Source organism: Petaurus breviceps, unplaced genomic scaffold, assembly GCF_028583685.1.
Source record: "Petaurus breviceps papuanus isolate PSGF00001 unplaced genomic scaffold, PetGlider_PUasm1.0 174, whole genome shotgun sequence".
Lineage (NCBI taxonomy): Eukaryota > Metazoa > Chordata > Mammalia > Diprotodontia > Petauridae > Petaurus > Petaurus breviceps.
Window position 1 is genome coordinate 28,650,804 of NW_027185761.1, and position 22,369 is coordinate 28,673,172.

At 35.6% G+C, this 22,369-nt stretch overlaps 1 protein-coding gene across 1 annotated transcript in view; it reads right to left on the reverse strand.

Annotated features, from left to right (window-relative positions):
* The window catches only part of LOC138158096 (metabotropic glutamate receptor 7-like), a 345,256-nt gene that overhangs the window by 276,789 nt on the left and 46,098 nt on the right, over positions 1–22,369 (reverse strand). The window lies entirely within an intron of this gene.

A 22,369-nucleotide genomic window follows, 5' to 3' on the forward strand; every position in this document is an offset into this window, starting at 1 on the left:
TACAATCTTCCCACATATAAATTGTCAGGTCCTTGAACACAGGGACACTTTTATGGCATTCCCAGAACATGATACAATCCTTGAACTTAGAGTGTGAAGATATAATAATAATAAATCAGTTAATAAATGCTCGGTAAATTTTAGTTGAGGCCAAATCAGAGAATTTTAGGCCTAAAAATAAAACCAATAGAGATCAGTTAATCTACTCTCCTCATTTTAAAGATGAAAAAAATTAATGACTTAAGAAGTTAAGATGACATTTTCAAGGTTTCATGACTAGGCAGTACCTGTCTCTTATTCTCACTACCTCTCTTTGACTGCCATAATGGCCTACAAATTGATTTCCATGATTCTAGGCTCTTCCCTCCCTAATCCATCCTCAAAACAACTTCAAAGACAATATTACTAAAGAACAGAGAAAGAATGGATAAGCAGAAGTATATATAGAATGGTTCTACATATATATATATACATATACACACTTATTTGTCTATTGGTAGCCATCTCTTGGGGGGGGAGATATAAAAAAGAAAGTTACATGATAACTTTATTATGTATTTAAAAGGAATAATAAGTTGTATATAATAGAATCACGGTTTCATTACAATCATTTTTCTATTTATTATGTTATGGAAGGGCTTGTTTTATTTATTAACATCAGAATAAAATAAATTTTAAAAAAGAGCAGTTCTGACCATGTCCCTCACCTTCTCAAAAATCTCCAGTGGTTCCCTATTACATTCAGAACAAAATATAAATGCTTTCTTTTAGCATATAAGGCAATCCCAAATCTGTCTCCCATCTGTAAGCTTTATTTCATTTTAATCCCCTTTATAAGCTCTACAATCCAGACAAATCAGACTACTGTCTAGTCCCTAACATCAACACTCCCTCCTCTACTTTCATTCAGTCCTGCATGCCATTCCACATGCCTGATGCGTGTTCTCTCCCGGTATCTTCCTCTCAGAAAGTTTGTTTTTCTTCAGAGTTCATCTCTGGTGCCACTTCCTCTACAAAACCTTGCCTGTTCCTTCCTATTAGTACTCTTTTCCTCCTTAAATGTCCCTGTTCTCTACTTATTTGTGGACACTGTTCATTCTCTAACAGAATGAAACCTCTTTGAAGCCAATTATTATTTGACTTTGTTTCTTTGTCTTCCTAGTGCATCATAGATAGTGTCTTACAAACATTTGGTATTCAATAAGTGTTTGTGGAACTGAATTAAACTGATTGCTGTTGTTGTTTTCACATATTACATCATGCTCTTTTCTGGCCTATATGCACGAGGCTACTTTTAATACTTTTTTTTTCCTTGAAAAGTTGAAAAAGGGTATTTCATTGTGTAGCTGTTGCAAAGACTCATTTCCATGACCCTGATTTTACATTCATTTACATGGAGATGTGCACCTGCAGGCCAAGCTCAGCAAAGCATTTGTGCCCCACTAATAAACTGTGAAACATCACTGTCCACACAGTAATAAATCACAAACTGTTGTAGAGCATATTTTAGCATTGGTTTGCAAATTCAATAGTCAAGTTCATTGGCATGCATAGAATCAAGGCAATTCTGTTAATCTCAGGTATTTAACAAGGACTGTTTGAAGAAACACACAATGAGGAAGAATTTCCTATTTTACTATCAGGAAATTAGAAATATTTTAATGAATTGCATTTGTTCATATCTAACATCCAGGCATCTGCAGAAGATCAGTATTTAAATCCACAATTTAAAAATATGTACTGCAAGCTTATTGCTACAGAATTTAAGTGAAAATTTATCCAAAATACAATATGGAAGAAAAAAATACACCTCAAAGCCAGTTTTCCATATTCCCAATTACTAAATGTTTATTCTCTTTAAAAAAGAAGAGTTCTCCAAATTTGTTCAGAAGAGAGATCATAAATTTTAATGTTTACATTGCAAGCATTCTTTAAAGAAGTTACCCAAATCTCTCCTACACATAGCTATCAAGATTATATTTTTAAAGCAAAGTCTGACTTTGACATTTCACAAACTCAAGAACTTTTAGTGACTCCCTATTTCTTACAGGATGAAAATACAAACTCCTCAATTTGGCATTTAAAGATTGCTATTAGCTGAATCCAGCCTATCTTCCTGAAATTTATTTTCCTTCACACCACATCAGAGCCAAACCGACCTATTTTTCTTGAACTCTGCCCTCTATCATCCCTCTGCATGTCTGACCAGGAATGCTTGCATCCCTAGTATCTACTCCCTCCTCACCTCTAACTCTCTGAATCCTTAGGTTCCTTTTAAGTTTAAACTATGTGTCATGGACTTCAAAAAGCTTTTATGATCCCCTAATTTTGGTGCTCTCTCTGTTCTCAAAGTAAGAACTTTAACTTGTAATTTTGTCTTTTTGTTTGCATTTTTTTCATGATACTTAGTTATCCACATGATTACCTCAATTCTGGATAGAGATGAACAAGAAAAGAAGGTCAGATAGGCTAGTCCTCTGACTCTAACCTTCACAAATTTTTCTGATTCATATCTCCCTCCCTAGGATATTCTCAAACTGCATTCACTGCATTCTTCCCATCTTTTCCTGACTATTTTCTACCACAATCAGCCAAAATACCACCTGTTATTTTTTCCTCTCACTTGGATGCTCTATTCTTCAGTTGTTTTGGCATGTGAGATTTGAGAATGAAATGTATGAGAAACCTGCGTAAGATTGTAGAAGCAATCCATTCATAAGGATTGCATTCTCTGATTTTTTAAAGGGAAGTTTATAAATGTATACAAAACTTATGTGACTAGACAAGTGCATATGGCTCCTTACCTTTTTCCATCCTGCCCCAGTTCTAAAAATAAAAATGATAATGATAAATAAACAATTGCCAAATGCAGTTGAAAGATCTGGCAAATGAGATTTTGTAAAGTGATGGGTACTAGGGGAATTGCAAAAGTGGAGTCAGATATCTCAAGAAGAAGCACCATTAAGTCATTCATTAATATCATAGGAAACATTCTTCTTGGCATGCTTAGTCTTAGCTTGAACTAACTAACCTCTCTAGTATTATTTTCTAACCTAAGGTGAAATGTACCATGAATATCATACTGCCAGATAGTCCATGTAAGACTATAAAGAAGACATAGTTCTTGGGGTAAAAGGTTAATACCTTTAGAACTAGAAAGGACTTCAGAGGTCATGTGGTCCAGCTCTCTAATTTTATACACGAGGAAATCAAAACCCAGAGTTGTTATTTTGCCTACAAGTTATGTGACTTGCCCAAGTCTACATTATAGCTAGTAATAATCATAGCTAACATTTAACTGGTGCTGCTGGTGTGCCAGACACTGGGCTAAGTGCTTTTACTAATATTTCATTTTATTCTTACAACAGGAGATAGGTGCTATTGCTATCCCAATTTTACAGACGAGGAAAACAAGACAAACAGCAGTTAATTGACTTGCTCAGTCACATCGCTTGTAAATTTCTGAGGCTAGATTTGACCTTGAGTCTTCCCAGTTCCATACCTGCGACTCTATCTACTGTGCCACCCAGCTGCCTATAGAAATTGTGATATTTGATTGAAAAGAAATATTATGCAGCTGTAGGAAGGAAGGAAACAAGCATTTATTCAGTACCTACATGTACCAGAAACTGTATTAAGTACTACAAACATCTCATTTGGAACAAGCAGCAGAATCAGGATTTGAACATAAATCATCTGACTTTCAAGCTATCACTTTTTCTTCTGTATTCCACTGCCTCCGATCCATATGGTCCTTTCATGAGTACTCATTAATTATAGGAAAATGGAAAACAATTTTACCATGGGATATAAGATAATTTAATCAGTATTCATCTAGGTTAGAAGATAATATTAATAAGACAAAGATTGTGAAGATTTCTTTTTTCAAAATAGGGAAACATCACATATTTCGATAGTTCTGTCCTAGTTCTGACAACCTGCCCTTGAAAATGCATCATCTTTACTACAAAGGGGAACTAGGTGAGATAATGTGAATGAATCAGTGTGAGACATTCAGATGGGAAAATCACTCAAGAAACTCCAGTTGTGAGGAGCACTATATTTGAACACTACTATGACTACTAACAGACATATAGAACCTTAAAATTGACAGGGATTTGTTTCTAGTTGATTAGCTAATTTTCTAAATAATCCCCACCTAATAATCCCCACTTGATCATTATACTCAACAACTAATCCAAAAGTTCTCTTTTCTCCTCCAACCTCTCCTTCTCCCCCCCCCATACTCTCAGCTAAGGATCTTTACTGAGATAATAGAAGCAGTTTGCTAAAAGCTCCCTCTTCCTCCCTTCTCTAACCTCCTGACATTCTCACTTCTACTCCACTCTCTGACCAACCTCTCTGCATGTACCCTTAATCCCATTTCCACTCAACTTCTCAAGCATATTGTCCACAACTGGCATCCCCCATTCCTAATTTTTAATCTTTCTCTTTCTACTGGTTCCTTCCCTGTTGCCTACAAATTTGCCCATTTGTCCCCATTAAAAAAAATACTTGGCCTTACCATCTTATATCTCTCCTCTCTTTCATAATCAAACTGCTAGGGAAAAAAAAAAACTTTTTTTCTACTTTCTCTGCTTTTGCTCTCACTCACTTTTTTTTTAAGCAACCAGGGTTAAGCAAACTTGCTCAAGGTTACACGGCTAGTTATTTCTGGGTGTGGTGCTAAGTATCTGAGCCCCGATTTGATCCCCAGGTCATCCCAACACTGGAGCCGGTGCTCTTACTCGCTGTGCTACCTGGCCACCCCTCTCTCACTCACTTTTAATCCCTTTGCCATTTGCTTTCAAATCACATCACTCCATTGAAATCACCCTTTGTGGATACCTTCTCCTCTCTGAGCTTTCATGACACTTTAAATAAAATTTAAAAATTACTATTTACTTCATTAAATGTTATCATTTGATGTACACTCTCTAAAGGAAATCTCATCTGTGAGATTCTTATACATATGTTCCTTTAAATTATACTTAAAGGATTTAGTCAATGTGGGAGGGAATTTTTGGTAATAACAGTGCAATTTTTAGGCTCTTTACAAGGGCCCTATTGTGGTGCTTTCTTTGGATGTGGAAGTGATCCTAGATTCTCCAAGTCTACCCCAGCAAAGAACTAGTTCTTGAATATTCTACCAAAATTCTTAGAATATAGATATAGACATATATTAAGAAAAAGGTTTTCATGACAGGCTTTATTTGCTACCTAAGGAAAAATCAAGTATGTGGGTTAGCAATCTGATGATGAACTCTTTGGCTAAAGGAATCTAGTATTTTAAGGAAAAATCTGTAAGCATAGTTTTATAGCAACTATTGATCCATGCCCTGGAATAGTACTATATTGAGGATCCTGTATTGTAATGATAAGTTTTTGTACTTAAAAATTGAACTAAGAACTAGGAGATATTTCCATTAGTATTCATTCACCTAGTTACCTTTATGAATTTGAGTAACTCATTAAACTTCTCTTATCAGTTTCCTCACCTTCAAAATTCATAGCTATTTCCCTGCAGTTCTAAGATTTTATGATAGTGAATATTTATTTTATTGCATCTCTATATAGCCATATTATGTGACAAATATTAGAGAAGGAAATATTTACCTATAATACTTCACCTGTTATCACAGGATTCATCTTCTATATGAGACTGATAAGTTTAGGAAATCTTGGTAAAGATATATGTAGGTACTTTCATTGACAGAATAAAACTTATTTTTAGATCTAGGTGTTACCTATTAGAAATTATAACCAATACCCTTGTCTTACAGGTGTGGAAACTGAGGTCCCCAAAATGTGTATCTTTCTCTTTTTTTTGCTTTTTGGAATGGGGAAGTCAAGGCAGTTGGGGTTAAGTGACTCACCCAAGGTCATATGGCTAGTAAGTGTCTGAGGCCGAATTTTAACTCAGGTCTTCCTGACTCCAGGGCCAGTGCTATATTGACTGTGCAACCTAGCTGCCCCTGTATCTTTCTTGAAAAGTGTATTTGGAGGGGTTAATTTAGTGGGCAAAAGATGTGTGAACTATGTAATGTGATGAATAGTTGAAGAAGTTGAAGCTTTTAAACTTGGAAAAAGGAAACTTGGGAGATACTGAATAGATAAAAATAATTAGACTTTACCTGTGTAGCTCCAGAGGACAGAACTCAAATTAATGGGTTAAAGTTACACAGAGATGAATTTTGGCTAAAAATAAAGAATAACTTTTGAATATTTAGAGTAGACAAAGGACTACTTTGAGTTTTCCATTACTGAAACATATAAGCAACATTTGGATTACTATCCATTTGGAATTCCTGAAATCAAAGAAGGTTACCTCAAGGTTACCTTCCATCTCCAAGTTTCTTCTGCAGAAACAAAACTGGAATTCAGGACTCAAACTACAAATATGTGACAATTAAAATAATTTCATGAGACATAGTGTCTGAGTAATTTAACAATTTTATTAATAAAGCCAGAAAGTTATTAAAAAATGATGGTCATTTGGCCATCTCTCTTAGAACAAAGACAATCATGCAGCAGGCTCAAAGTGTGTATACTCTTCAAAAAGTAGATGTTCCTGAGGGGCAGCAATCTAATTGTATCTAACCCAATAGGAGGTGAGTTATATGAAAATGAGGAACTGAGAGTGACCTCACATCACTCTGGGAAAGAGAAAATATCTCTATACTCAGACCACCCCCAGCCTAGGGCTATCAGACAAAAAGATCTATCTCCATCCAAGCTTGAATGAATGGAATTCACCTAAGATTAGAGATTTCTTATAAGGTTGGGTTGGGTCAGATAGAGGAGAAGTTTAGCTTGTCTTTCAGAGACTAAAGTCTTGAAAATAGAAAAGAAAAGGGAAACTCCTAATTCCCCTGAATCATTAGTTATTAATAATCATTTCTTTCAAAACCAGCATTAGTATTTCTTTACCACCGTCAGGCTCAATCTCTCAAACTCTTAATTATCAGTTTGCTATTGCTATAGTACCAAGCACATAATAGTTGCTTAATATATGATTGTTTCCTTCTCTCCATCCTATCAATGAGTATTTTAAATAGGTCTTAGCCACATTAATTTTTATTTCTATGATATACAGAGGTGCTATATGACTGGAAGCCATGAAATCCTTTCAATCTCTAGAGAATTAATGTTCACACAGAAGGCGGTGGAGGAAAGCAGAATAGGTAATAATAGGAGGAAGAAAGGGAAGGAGGAAGGGAGGGAGGGAAGGAGGGAGGGAGAGAGAGAGAGAGAGAGAGAGAGAGAGAGAGAGAGAGAGAGAGAGAGAGAGAGAGAGAGAGTGAGAGAGAGAAACAATGTTAAATATGCTTTCAAAGACATATATGGCAGGGAATGAAGTAAAGATGGTCACATGGATGAACAGCCAATATTTTTGCTATTTATAAAAGGTCAAGAAATCTAGAAGAAGGTCCTCCTCAGTACATTGGATAGACATCCTAGGGAAGATTTATGATAGCATCTGGATGTCATAAAAATAAGAGGTATTGATGACTAAAAATCTGAATTATTGGGGATAAGCAGCCACATAGATGACAGCACAGATATACTCAAGCATTAAAGTTATAATACATGCTTTATTCTCCTTTATTATAACTTCCTCAAAAATGTTTTTAAGACATCATTTTTTGAGGGATGAATTATGCATTTTCCACTGTTGAAGATTTATTCCTCAAGAAAAGTTATTAATAGAAATGAGGTTAAGCTAAAAAAGGAGAGAGTTTAGATGGACATAAGAAAGAACAGAGTTTTCAAATGAATAAAAATGACTATCAAGAAAATCTACAGAGTACCATGCAAAAAAGATGTTCTAGCAGAGGAAAGAAAGCCATCTGTCCAGTATGGTATAGGCATGGGACTGGGCCTGGCTTCAAAATCTACAATCCTATTTTTCTTAGATAAATGGTCCCTTTGATAAAAGGCATGGAGAAGTGAGATTATTTACCCAAGCAAAGAGAACGATGAAGGGAAATTATTCAACAGCTTTCTGAGTGCAAAAGAAATTCTTTGGACAAGAGCAAAGATTTAAGTTAAATGTCATGGAGAACTGACTACTACAACTCACTACTAGAGTAGTGAGGTACTAGAATGTTTTGTCAAAAAAGATCATGTAATCTCCTGCTCAGGGTGAATATAAATTATTTCTGCTACTAGTTAGGGAAATCTTCAATATAACATGACGTTAAATGTAAATCTACTGTTTTCCATGAGCTGTCCTAGGTATTGGCAGAAGTGAGGCATAATAGGCTATACTGATATAAGCAGACAATACCTACTCTTGAGGGGATAGATAGCAAGGCATGAGTCTATATTTTTATATCTGAACCTTGAACTTAACTTTAGGGAATTTCACTGACCAAAGGTGCTAGAGGACCACTGAGGACACTGTGAGTGACATTCTTTCATAGACTCAGGAAAAGTTCAGTTGCTGTGAAAGATTCCATCTGTTTTAGCCTAACAGGATTAAAAGATCCTGCATCTTGAACTGGAAGAGACCCCAGAGTCCAATCTCTTCACTTTACATATGAAAAAAATGAAGGTTAGAGTGGATAAGTGAATTGTCCAAAGCCCCACAAGTGGAAAGTTTCAGGGATGGAATATGAATTCAAGTATTCTGACTCAAGAGCATTTTGCCTCCTGGGCATTGAATAGCTCTCTCAGAGAAATGGGGGCTAAGCAAATTACTTACATGATCATCTAAATTTCTATGACATGCAATTTTCTAAATTATTAGAGGAGGTATTGTGGTAGATGATGATCATTTAATGGGGGGAAAGGTACCATATTTTTTTGTAGAATTTTATGTATTTTATTTTTAATTTATGAAATAAAATAATCATATCCATAACATAGTAGAATAAAAAAGATGATTGTGCATGAAACTGCAGCTCTATTGTGTACAACTTGCTATTCCTTTTCAATATATATATATATATATTTTTTTTTCCAAATGCTTTATTAACTTCTGGTTTACTTCATTCATTTCCACCAGATTTTGGATAACAAATTTTCTCCCCGCTTTTTCCCTACCCACCTCCCCAAAATAACAGGCCCCAGGATATCCCTTCCTCTTATTTCCCAATTACATGTGAAATAGTGTTAATAATAATATACACACACACAAACACACACACTCACACACACACACACACACACACACACATATATATTAAACATTTGGTTTTAAAACTTTAAATTCCAGATTCATTCCCTTCCTCCCTTGTCACCCACCCTTACTGGGAAGATAAGCAATTCAATATAGGTTGTACATGTGTAGCTAATGCAAAACATTACCATAGTAGATAAATTGTAGAAGACTGATTATATTTCCCTCCCTCCTATCCCATCTCCCACTTGATCTATTCTCTATTTTGGTCCTATCCCTTTTCAAAAGTGTGTGCTTCCAACTTCCCCCAGCCTGCTGTCTCTTCCATCATCCTCCCTCTCATCCCCTTCCACCCTACTGTCCTGTAGGGTGAGATACCCTATTTAGTATGTATGTCAATCCATCCCTGAAACAAATTCAGTGAGTCTAAGGCTGTTCTTCCCCTCCATTGTTGCCATTCCCCTTGCCTCTTCTATATGAGATAGTTTGCCCCATTCTGTCTTTCCCCATCTCCTCTCATTATATTCTTCTCTCACCTCTTAATTTCATCTTTTAAGTATCATCCCTTCCTATTAGATTGGTCCTGTGCCCTCTATCTATGTATACCTGTAAACCTTTATATACACATTCACAAATGTAATCAGACACCTATATACCCTCTGATAAAGACTATAAATATAAATACATACACACACACACACACATATATATATATATTTCTATTCCCTTCAACAATTTTCTTACTGAGAAAAAGTTTCATCAGTTACAATTATTGTTTTTCCATGTAGGAATGTAAATAGTTCAACTTTGATAAATTCCTTGTGATTTCTTTTCCTTGTTTACCTTCTTATGCTTCTCTTGCTTCTTGTATCGAAATGTCAAATTTTCTATTCAGCTCTGGTTTTTTCTTCGAGAAAACTTGAAAGTCCTCTATTCCAGTGAATGACCATATTTTCCCCTGAAACATGATATTCAGTTTTGCTGGGTAGGTGACTCTTGGTTTTAATCCCTTTGACCTCTGGAATATCATATTCCAGACCCTTTGATCCCTCAGTGTAGAAGCTGCCAAATCCTGTGTTATCCTGATTGTGTTTCCACAATATTCAAATTATTTCTTCCTGGCTGCTTGTAATATTCTCTCCTTGATCTGGGAATTCCAGAACCTGGCTATACTATTCCTAAGAGTTTTCTTTTTGGAATCTTTTTAGGAGGTGATTGGTGGATTCTTTCAACCTCTATTTTACCCTCTGGTTCTAAAACATCAGGGCAGTTTGAGAACTTCCTGGAGGATGATTTCTAGGTTCTTACTTTGATCATGGCTTTCAGGTAGTCCAATATTTTTTAAATTACCTCTGCTGGATCTATTTTCCAGGTCAGTGGTTTTTTCCAATGAGATATTTCACATTGCCTTCTATTCTTTCATTTGTTTGGATCTGTTTGACAGCATCTTGATTTCTCATCAAGTCACTAGCTTCCCTTCACTCCATTCTAAATCTGAGGGAATGATTCTCCTCATTGAGCTTTTGAGATTATTTTTCCATTTGGCAAATTCAGCTTTTTAAGGCATTCCTCTCCTCATTGCCTTTTTGAGCCTCTTTTGCCATCTGAGTTAGTCTGTTTTTTAAAGTGTTATTTTCCTCAGTCAGGCTGTTGACTCTCATTTCATAATTTTCTTACATTGTTCTCATTTCTCTTCCTAATTTTTCTTCCACTTCTCTTATGTGCTTCTTAAGGTCCTCTATGGCCTGTAACTAGCTTGTATTTTCCTTTGAAGCTTTTGGTGCAGGAGTTCTGACTTCACTGTCTTCCTCCTGTTCCATGCTTTGAACCTTTTTGTCCCCAAAATAGGAGTCTAATGGAAGATTCTTCTGCTTGCTTTGCTTCCTTTGCCTGGTCATGTTGCCACTCAATTACTTGACTTTTGTGCTTTTTGCGACAGTAAGACTCTGCCACCAGACAGGCGAGCTTCAGTCTCAAACACTGGGGTTTTCTCAGCTGCAGGAGGTATTAGTTGGGTGCCCTCTCTGAAGCTTCCACATGCTCTAGCAAGCTGGCTGCACACCTCAGGACCTCCACCCTAGACTGCAATCCAGGTCCAAGCATGTTAAAACAAGAGCGATTACCCCTCAGACTGGTCTCTTGGTTCCCCTACAGTCTGCAGGCCAGGAACTGAAGTTGAATTGTGGTGCGGGCTATGCTGCAGCCCTCAGCAGCTTCTCACCCTGGGGACAAAAGCCGAAGCTCTCCCAACTACTGGTCCCAAAGTCCACACTGCACTGATCTCTCACTTTGTCCTTAGCATCTATGTGTTGATAAATCTGGAAATGGCCACAGCTGCCAGTGATCTGGAGTCTCTCCAGCCTGCAGCTGGTCAGGTCCGCCCTGGGGCTAAAACCTCCCTGTGGGTCTGGGCTCGGCTCTCAGTGTGCTGTGCTGGCCATTCCTGCCAGCCTGCCTGGCTGTCCTCAGTGGGACGTTACCTTCTCCGTGTCATTTTGTGGGTTCTGTAGCTCCTAAGTTTGTTCAGAGACCCCTTTTACATGAATTGGGGAATATGGAACCTGGAGCTACATGGAGGTCCTGTTTCTACTCCGCCATCTTGACTCCCAAGGTACCACATTTCAGAAACATATTCTAAGGGAAGGAAATGTGAGGAGGTGTATGGCATGTGCACAGGACAAGTACATATATAGAATATACAAAGTAATTTTACAAGAGCAACTGATAGGAAATCTGAAAAGGGTTCTTGTAGGAGGTGGAACTGAGGTGTTCTTGGAAAGAAGCTATATGTTCAATGACAGAAACAAAAAGGGAATTCATGTTGAACATGGGGGACAGTCTGTGAAAAGACAATGAGGTGGGAAATTAAATGAGAAAAATGGCAAGTAGCTTAAGAAAGAGAGAACCTTTTATATATTTGTCAGTTTTAGAGTAGCCCTTGATAACAATGTAAAAATGTACCTGCACTTATGTGCTTATTACATACTGTATGGAAATTGCAAAGCACATTCACATATATGTATCTTTTTTAGTTTCTTTCTATAGATGAAAAAAATGTTCAGAGAGGAGAAATAAGTTGCTCTAGGTAACAGAACTATTTGATGGTGGAGAACACACTTAGTCCTTCTTACTCCAAGCCCAGGATTCTTTCTAGTGTGTCTGACTGTCACGAAGTAAGGGAATTTTTTTTTTAGAGTGAATTATTTAGAAAAACAAAAACATTTAGAAAAACCTGTGAGAGGGCACAGCTGGGTGTCACAGTGAATAGAGCACTGGCCCTAGAGTCAAGAGGGCCTGAATGTTCAAATCCAGCCTCAGACACTTAATGCAAAAACTAGCCATGTGACCTTGGGCAAGTCCCTTAAACCCAATTGCCCTCCAAAAAGGAAAAAAAAAAAGAAAACCAGCGAGAAAGAGAAATCTTTACACTGACCTCTCAGGTCCATTTATGCTCTGTTCTGAGACAGGTAGGTCAGTCTAAAGAAATCTTCCTGCATATGGATAATGTAGATGATTTAATGTAGCTGGGACCTACCTTCCGGCATTCACCTGAAATCACTGGTATCTGAATCATCAATGAGCTGAATAACATGGGTAACTTTTCTTCCTTCCAAAAATGTTTATTACAGATAACAGATTAAACTGTAAGATCTTATTGAGGTATCAATGAGAAATTTAACTTCACAAGGAAGATGGGCAATAAATTAGCTCCTAGAATTAAATTTGTAGAGTATGAGAGACAGAAGACTGACTTTGGAGTCAAGGATAACTGGGTTCAAGTCTTGCCTATGATCTGTACTAGCTATTTGACCATGGGAAGTCACTTAATTTCTCAATAACTCAGGCAGCTAAATCTATATATTACAGAGGTATGTATATTCTCAATTAGAGAATGGAACTTCCACACCAAGATTCCTTCATAACAATGAACTCAAGGTTTTTCACTAACCTTCAATTAATATGGCAGAATTTACTTGCCATAAATATTTGACTGATACCCCACAATCCACGTAATAGACAACTAACAATACATATTGTTCCTTCTTGTCCAAAGATCTACACACCAACAAGTCACATAATCACAAACAATGGCTCAAATGTCTTAGCTATGTCTGTTCATGTCATTGAATGGCAAGGTGCAACCACCTGAAAGCTACTCTTTCCTTTGTATTTTCAATCCCTGGTCTTCCCCATATCACCTTATTTTTGTGATTAAAAGAATTTTCAGAGCTTTAGAATCCAAGTAGATGCAATGCAGTTTTTGAGTCATGGAGAGCTACCGAAGAGTAGCACCTGACCAGCCTCCAGGAGGCGTGGGTGCTATTCTTGGCTATGTGCTGCCTGACTGCATGACCTGTACCAAGTCATTTAACATCTTTGTACCTCAGTTTTCTCATCTGTGAAATGAGGAAAGTAATGGCCGTCCCCTTTGCTCTCTCTCAGGGATGCAAGAGGATTAACTAGGTCAGAGTTTTAAAGTGCAGTACATGGAGCTCTTGAGAGAAAAAAAAAAGTAGTATCATGCAAGTGCTCAATATTCTCCTAACTTTTTAATTAATTTCCAAAGTTGAAGATAACCTTGCAGAAGAGTCCTGGGAGCTTGCTGAAACTCTTTTGGAAACAGGTTAAAAACTCAGCTTATGTGCCTCTGCTCTAAAGGGGGCAATGCCAGTTTGCAAATTATTGTTTTGAATATCTTTTATTTCATAAATGCCCCATCTGTTACCAACAGCTCTAATATAACCTTTCTTTCTATATCCATTGTCTTCACAAAAATAGTTTTTAAAAATTGTACAGCACCTATTTAACAGGCTTTGTGTATGTGTGTGTGCGTGTATGTATCCATTTATTCAGTTTAACATAAGAAAGGTATTTGTAATATCAATTTCCTCTGTATTACCAACATTGTACAAACACAAAGACGGTTAAATATGTGAGTAATTATGTAATTTTAAATAATATTACATATATTGTTGATTAAAATTCACTGAACACTCTGTTTGTTGTTAATTTCCTTTCACATAAATGAAGCACATTATTTTAGAATATACACTGGTTCAGGCAGACTTTGGTTCAAAATCTGTCTCTGATACTTACTAGCTATGTAACCTTGGTTCCTCTTCTCAGAGCACCAGGCAATTCTTAAAGACTAAATTAGAGGGGAATTACCAACCTGCATCTATAGAAGGAATTTCCATATAATATAGAGCTCCTTATAATAATGAAATTGCTGGACTGGGGAAAAAATTCCCACTCTTATTGGGATAGTGATTCATCATTCAGGGAAAGAGTACAGAATGCAATTTGTCAACCAATCAATTAATTATAAGATATTTATTTAATACCCATTATGAACCTCACAGTGTGAAAGGTACTAGGGATACAAACACAGAGAATGAAATAATACCTGCTTTATCCCTCTCATCAACTTTTGAGATGAAAAAATTTCATTTTCTCCTTTTCATTTCGATGAACAAATATTTCCAGAGACATAGGTAATGAATATGACATCATTAGAGTGACCCATGACTTGCCTCTCAATATGTTTAACTAGCTATGAATGCCTGGAAAATACTTCCCCACATACGACTTGGAAAAAGGCAAGAGTATCATGACAAAATGTCACTGTTACTCCATCATCCCTACTAGGAATAGAAGAAATCAGGCTCTCACTTGATCTTTAAGATTAATATGAAATGGGAAAATTATTGTATTCATAAACAAATGAAATCTGACCTGAAAGTTAGTGTGAATGGGAAAGTGTGGAAGCCATTCAATATTATTTCCACAAAGTCACTGACCAATTACAGAGCTTTAGAATAAAAATAACAAAAAAGTTCTAAAGGCTTTTAATTTCTAGAATTCCTCATTTCCTTCAAAGCACAGTTCATATGTAACCACCCATGCTGGATCTTTCCCAATCCTTCCATCCTCTTTCCCAAGCCTTTCACCTCTCTTGGTATTAAAATTGCTATAGATTCTCTGTATAGTTCTGGGTTTCAGAGAACCAGGAAAGTTCAGGAAGATGTCTCCAGGATCACAGATATAGAAATGATGAACTTGGTTATTCATAGGCAATCAGGAAAGCTCAGTTTGTTTTAGGGTTCTGAGACCTTCAAGAAGAGATTCCCTCCCACAAGAAAATCAAGCATTTGTATTGAGACTTAAGGTTTTAAAGTACTTTACATATGTTATCTTATTTGATCCTAACAACAACATTGGGAATCATGTGGCTCCTGTTATTCCTATTTATAGATGAAGAAATTTAAACTGAGAATTTAAGTGACTTGCCATGGCAATAGCTAGTATTGGTCTAAGGTAAGATTAGAACTTAAATATTCCAGCACATCACCTTCTGTACCAAACTGCTCTTCTGTATTCTGGATCTCCATATGGAGAGGTGGAGGTCCTTGTATCACAAAATGAGGTGAAATGAGGAAGGCATGTGAAGCATGTAGCAGAGGAATGGACAAGGACAGAGACTAGGCTGAATCAGAAATTCAGAACATTGGCCAGCCAAGAGTTCTGTTCTACACATGTTTTCCTAGAGCTTATCAATGGGGAAAATCCTCCCTTGAGTTTAAACCTTAATCATTTTAAATAATTCCTTCTCAGACCACTAGAAAGAAGATAAAGAAGGGGACAAAGAGATAACCTTGAATGTATATACATTGAGATCTCTATATATCCATGAATGTTTATCTTCTTTTCTTCAATGTATGTACTGCTAACAAGTCACATAGCTATCTACAGTGATGATTCAATACTCTAATTTTCTTATTCAAAATAAGGAAAAAGTGGAACAAGCTAAAGAGGACAAAGATCTTCCTGGTTTTATTCTTGAATGGGTACTAAGATTATCAAAGAAAAAATCTGCAGTTTTCATAATTGGTAAGAATATTCCAAAGCATATTCACTACACTGCTTTTAAACTCCCTCAAGAAACACCTAATGAGATAGTCTTTGAGAGGAGACAGATGGGGAGTTGTTATTTAATAGTTAAATAATTTAATAATAATAGTTAATAATTTAATAGTTACTAAATAAAAAACAACAGAACTAAATGGTACAATTCAATTTCTGTTTCACGTAGCCAGACCCTCACAGGGTACACATAGAAGGTACTTGGTCTAGCATTTACTTATTTGTATGAGTTTTATAGCAACTCTTGGCATCCTACCCCAAACATAAAAGTTCCCTGAGATCGGGGACATCTTTGTCATATTACCAGTACCCAGTACAGTGTCTTGCTTAATATGTTTGCTGAATTGACCCAATTTTCTGGTAAATCTTCATTTCAGCTCATTTCAACATCCAATCCAAATATTCCACTCAAGACTTTAAAGTTCTATAGTAGAGATCCTTAATCTTGATTTTTGTGTCATGGATCACTTTGGCCATCTCATAAAGCTTATAGCCCCCTTCTCAGAATCACATTATTAAATGCATAAACTAAAATACATAGGCTACAGGGAAATAAATTATACTGAAATATATTTAAATTAAGTTATAAAAATATTTTAAAAAACAAGTCCACAGACTACCTTCCCAAGTTGAGGACCTCTCCTCTAAAGGATTAATATAGGGAGGCATGGGTTCCTTTAAAAGAAGATTTCTTGATTCCACATTCATCACTCTGCATCATTTCATATTAGCCTTCTCTGCCTTTTCCAAATTCTTCAGTTTATTATTGCTTATGGGTACATGCTCTACTTAGCATAATCTGGTAATTCAAGAGAAAGTAAAAGTAAGGTGCTGCTATAAAAAAGGTGATGAATTGTGATGACTCTGCCCTACAAATTTTGCTGAAATGTACAAAATTGCTTGGGGGCAATCATTATGTTTTTCTAGAAATAATGTTTTATTTGGATTTCTCTTCCCCTCCCCCGTTTTTGCAGGGTGTTACAAAAGTCTCTATCTTAAGCTTTTCTTTTCTTTTTTAAGTTTTCAAACTTAAAACTATACTAAGACTTTTGGGAAACACTGTGTTATTGAGAGACGAACTTTAACATATCTGGTTGGTAGGTATTTTGGTATACACACACACACACACACACATATATATATATATACACATATATATGTATGTGTGTGTATATATATATGTATATATATATATATATATATATATATATATATATATATATATATATATATATTTGGTATACTGGTAGGCCCAGTAGATGTGAACAAAAACATGGATTTTAAGAGATGGAAAGGACTTTAGAGATAATTTGTTCAGATCTTATTTTTTTCCCACAAGAGTAAACTGAGATTCATTCCATTTGAATGCCAGCATTCTAGCTCTGGTTGAAGGTTTTCTCTTCCAGTCAGGAAAGAGGAAGTGCTTCTTAGAAGTACTTCTTTTCCCACTAAAACTTTCTTGCCTTTCACAGAGGAGGTGTTTAATGAATGTTTGTTGGATTGAATCATTTCATAGGAGACATTTTGCGCTTTTCTGAATTATTAATATTTATGATTTTTAGGGTATAGTAATATTCTATTACAGTTAAATACTACAATTTTGTTTAACCATCCATTAATTGGCATTTATAATACTTTATTTAGAGTTACTTGCTACTACAACAAAGTGCTATTGTAAAGATTTTGGAGTATATAATTCTTTTATTTTCTGTCTGATCTCCTTGAAATACTTTTCCAATATTGAGACTTTCAGGTCATAGAATATGGTCATTTTAAAAACATTCTTAGCATAATTCTAGATTGCTTTCCAGAAAGTTTGGACTAATTCTAGGCTACTTCAGAGTATTAGCATCCATAGTACCTCCACATTTTTAAAAATTATCTTTTATCACCTTTACCATTTTGTTTTGTGTGAGGTAAAAACTTGGAGCTGGTTTTGTTTGATTTCTATAATTAATAGTGGGCTGTAGCAATGTTTCATATAGTTGTTAGCATTTTTGATTCTTCTTTTGAGAATGGCTTATTCATATAGTTTCACCATTTATCAATTGGACATTGGAGAATGATTTTTGATCATATGTTTGTGTTGTTTCCATACATATATAGTTTACCATTATTTCTAATGGTAGCAGCTCCTTGTGTTCTTCATAATTAATCTTGATTATAGTCACATCTATGCCAGTAAGTATAAATATCAATATTTAGGATATCATACTCATATCAGATACCATTTTAAATTGGGACAAAGACAATTCCTAATTAACTACTTCCCCCATTATACTAGTTGCACTAATTTTGTTAGCTCAGAAGTTTTTCAATTTTATGCAATTAAAATAATCTATTTTACTTTTTATTATTACCTCTATAAATTATGACCTTAAGAACAACAATTCCCCAACCACTAGCCATAGCCATTAAAGGTTACTGACCCGAGTCTTTTATTTTTTATAATGTGATCTTTAATATTCAAGTCACACAAGTGGATACATGCTTTAAGCAGACATGTAAATAGGCATCCATTTGCCTAAGACAAGTAATGATGTATAATGGGCTAGGCAATCAGAATCATTAGAGACCTTGAATTAATGTCCTGTGAGAACTGATTGAATGAAACCATAATGTTTATCCTGGTGAAAAAGATAAAATTAAGTGGGTATGAATAGCTGTCTTCAACTATTGGAATGGTTGCAGTGTGGAAGATACAATGAAATATCTTCTGCTTGGCCCTGGTGGAGGAGAGAGATTAGAAATAGAAGTAATTGTAGATACTATAGAGAGACAGATTTAAGTGTCATAGAAAGGAAAACTTATTCACTAATTAGAATATCCCAAAGTAGATGGACCTGACCGAGGTAGGTAGTAAAGACCCCCTTACTCCAGGGGAACTTGAATGATCACTTCTCAGAGAAGAGTAGATAGGATTCCTATTCATGTATAGCTTGTACAAGGTGATTGTTGAGGTCCCTCCCATAGTTGAAAGTCTATGAGTTCAATTGCCTTTCATTTTATTGACTAGTTGTATACTCCTTGGTGGATAGTGCGTTCTTAAACATTATGGGTTGGTAATTTCTTATCCTTAATTGCAATGTTGCTTTACTAATGAGCCACATAGAATTGTTACTTTGGATCAAAGTCTTTCTCTTTGCATATAAAAAAGATTTTAGTTTTTAAATCTCAGGAAAATTCTCTTGTATCATTTCACCTGGGAAGTACTATTAAGCATTCTTAAGTGGGAAAAGGTTATTAGAAAAGGAAAAATGACCTATATACATGACAGTTCTCATGCATCTGAAGTAAAATTTATATGCATAGAAGGCTAAGATTTCAGTGACTATGTGATCAGGAAATTAAATTATTTTAAGTAAAAAACATATAGTATGTTTGTTATTTATGCGTGATGCGTCTTTGATTTTGTCAGGTGGATAATTCCTTCCACCAATAAGAAATTGGTGGAATCCTAGGGAGTTACACAAAGAACTGAGACTAAAAGATTAAATTATTTCCATATTACAGAGTCATTAAAGCAATGCCACATTCATCTTGGTTTATGGTCAATTTCCACAGAAAAGATTCCATGATCTCTCCGTTCAAGAGATGTAAGTCTTTAAGTGGTCCTATTTCACTGTAGGGCAGCTGGTGACTCAATGGATAGAGCCTGAAGTCAGGAAGACCTGAGTTCAAACTCAGCCTCAGACACTTATTAGCTGTGTGACCCAGGCAGGTCACTTAACCTCTATTTGCCTCAGTTCCTCATGTGTTAAATTGGGACACACTGGAGTCCGTATGTTTGCCAAGTAAACCCCATGGATAAAAGTTCATGGGGTCATGTAGAATAAGATGCAACTGAAAGACGGATAACAACAAAAACTTCACTATGCTTTACTATAAATTGGCAGAAAGAAAAAAAATAGTTGAAAAATTCAGGTCTATGTTAGTATTGTCATTTCCCATATGCATTTTATTAAATTAAATGCATGATGTTAAAGGGAGAATGTTTTGATTTTTTGCTTGACTCCCCCCCTCTCCCCCCCGCCACACACACACACATCTGTCACAGAATCCAGGTTTTATAGCAAAAAACACTCTCAGCCAACTGCTCAGGAAAATAGAATGCAAGTGTAGCCTGCTTCACTTCATTGATTTCAAAGCCCTGAGAGTTAAGAAAAGCACCACCTGGAGAATAAACCTGTTTGTTTGTTTTGAAGATAATGCAAAGAAAAAAAACATCCTCCCCAAATTGCAACACTAGAAATAATTGACCTCAAAATGACAAAGGCATGAAGTAATCCTTGCCAAATTGTCACCACAGAAATAGTGGCACTGTGGCACTGGAGAGTGTGAAATTAGCTCTTAGTCTAGTATTCCCTGACATTGCCCATGATGCATTAGATAATGCCTTGTCCAAAGAAAGCTTCCTTCATACAAGATGCTTAGCTTGGCCTCTTCCACATATATTTTCACAATAAATTCATGCAATTTTATTAAACAGAATTCTTTTTTGTTTCTGTTGAGCACATGTATTTGAATACATCCTTTAAAAACACTTCAATTATATTTGAAATTCTATTCTCTTTCAGTCAACACATTTCCTTTATAATCAATTATCTTCTCTTCATTCTTTTAAACACCACATTTCAAAACAAAAGGATAACCAATACATGCAAATATGGTTTCCAGGCCAAATGATGTCTTAAATTTCTAGGACCTCAGCTATTTTCTTTGGTTGAGGTTATCTTTTCTTTTTCCATAATGGTGCTGATTGCTGCATTTGTCCCTTCTGATCATTCTTTCATAAGTTAAGTTGATATTCATGAATCAGTTTAAACAGAAGAACACCAACCAATTATCACTCTATTATTTTACAGAATCCAGCAAGATGTTATAAAAATAACTGCTATACTTCAACAATTTTGCTCCAAAACAAATTTTTCTTGTTATATTTGCTATATGCCTCTCCTTATCTCTTTTTCTCACTCTGTCCCCATGTCTCTTTGCACCTGTTTCTTTGTCTCTCTGTCTTTCTTTCAAACATCTCTCCTTCCCACAATCATCTTACATAGTGTCATTTTGAGTCCTCTGGTAATTCAAGTTACTCTCCTTCTACGTACCTAACAATTTTCATATTTGTTACTTTCACTAGGATGTTATCACCTTGAAGGGAGGAGATATTTTTGACTTTCCGTGTGCATCCAGCACATGGTCATGGATGGGTATGTAATGTATATTTAGTAAGTGATTAATTCCCTGACTTTTTTTGGGACCTTTTCCAGTTCATACATGTCCTTAAAAGATGGTATCATACACATGTGTAACTTATATTGAATTGTTTGCCTTCTCAATGAAGGGGAGTGGAGCTCTCTCTAGAAAATTTGGAGCTCGAAATTTTAGAAACAGATATTAAAAATTGTTGTTTACATGTTACAGGGGAAAAATTAAATACTAAAAAAATGTGATATCCTAAACTAAAAACTCTATTTTAGATGTGATCTGATTAGCGCAGAACACTATACATATAACTTTCATAGTTCTGGACCACCAAGCAACTTTGGACCAACACATTTTAGGAAGGCCATTGATTACATGGAGAGCACCCTGGAGTGCAATGAGGATGGTGAAGTTATGACTTCATCTCATATGAGCACTGTTGAAGGAACAGATAAGTTTATTGTAAAGAATGCATGATGGCATGTGCTACATTTCTTCAAGTTTTGAAAGGTCCACCATATGAAAGAAAGAATACACAAACTCTTCTTGATCCATAAGGATTATGGAAAGTAGTAGAAAAGGACAAAATTGAGTTGGAAGTGAAGGAACATTTCTAAAAGAGCTATTCAAAAGTCCCAAGAGTTGTGGAAGAAAAGAGAAATTTTCTCCTCACTGGAGGTCACATGGTACGTTGCATATAGCACTTAATTGAACTGAGAGACTATTTATGACATATGTTGGAGAGAAGTTTCTATTCAAGTTTGGAAAGAATGGAATGGGATAGTCTCTGAGGTCTTTTCCTACTTAGAATTTCTGTGATTTGTTAGCTTTTTTTTTTACTTCATATAAAGTTTACAGCACACTAAAAATTCCAGCTATTTAAAAAAATTCTCATGAACTTTTGTGTAGTCATGCCTCCCCCATTTTGTACTTTTGCATTTTTTAATTCAAATATATGAATAATATTTTAAGCTCTTCTCCAAGGCAAAATGGGGCATATCAAAATTAATAAAACGTTAACTAACAATAGTAATGCATTACATACAGAGATATATAGTAGACATTTTAAATATAATGTGTTTGATTTATGCTAGATACAATATGGAATGCATGTGT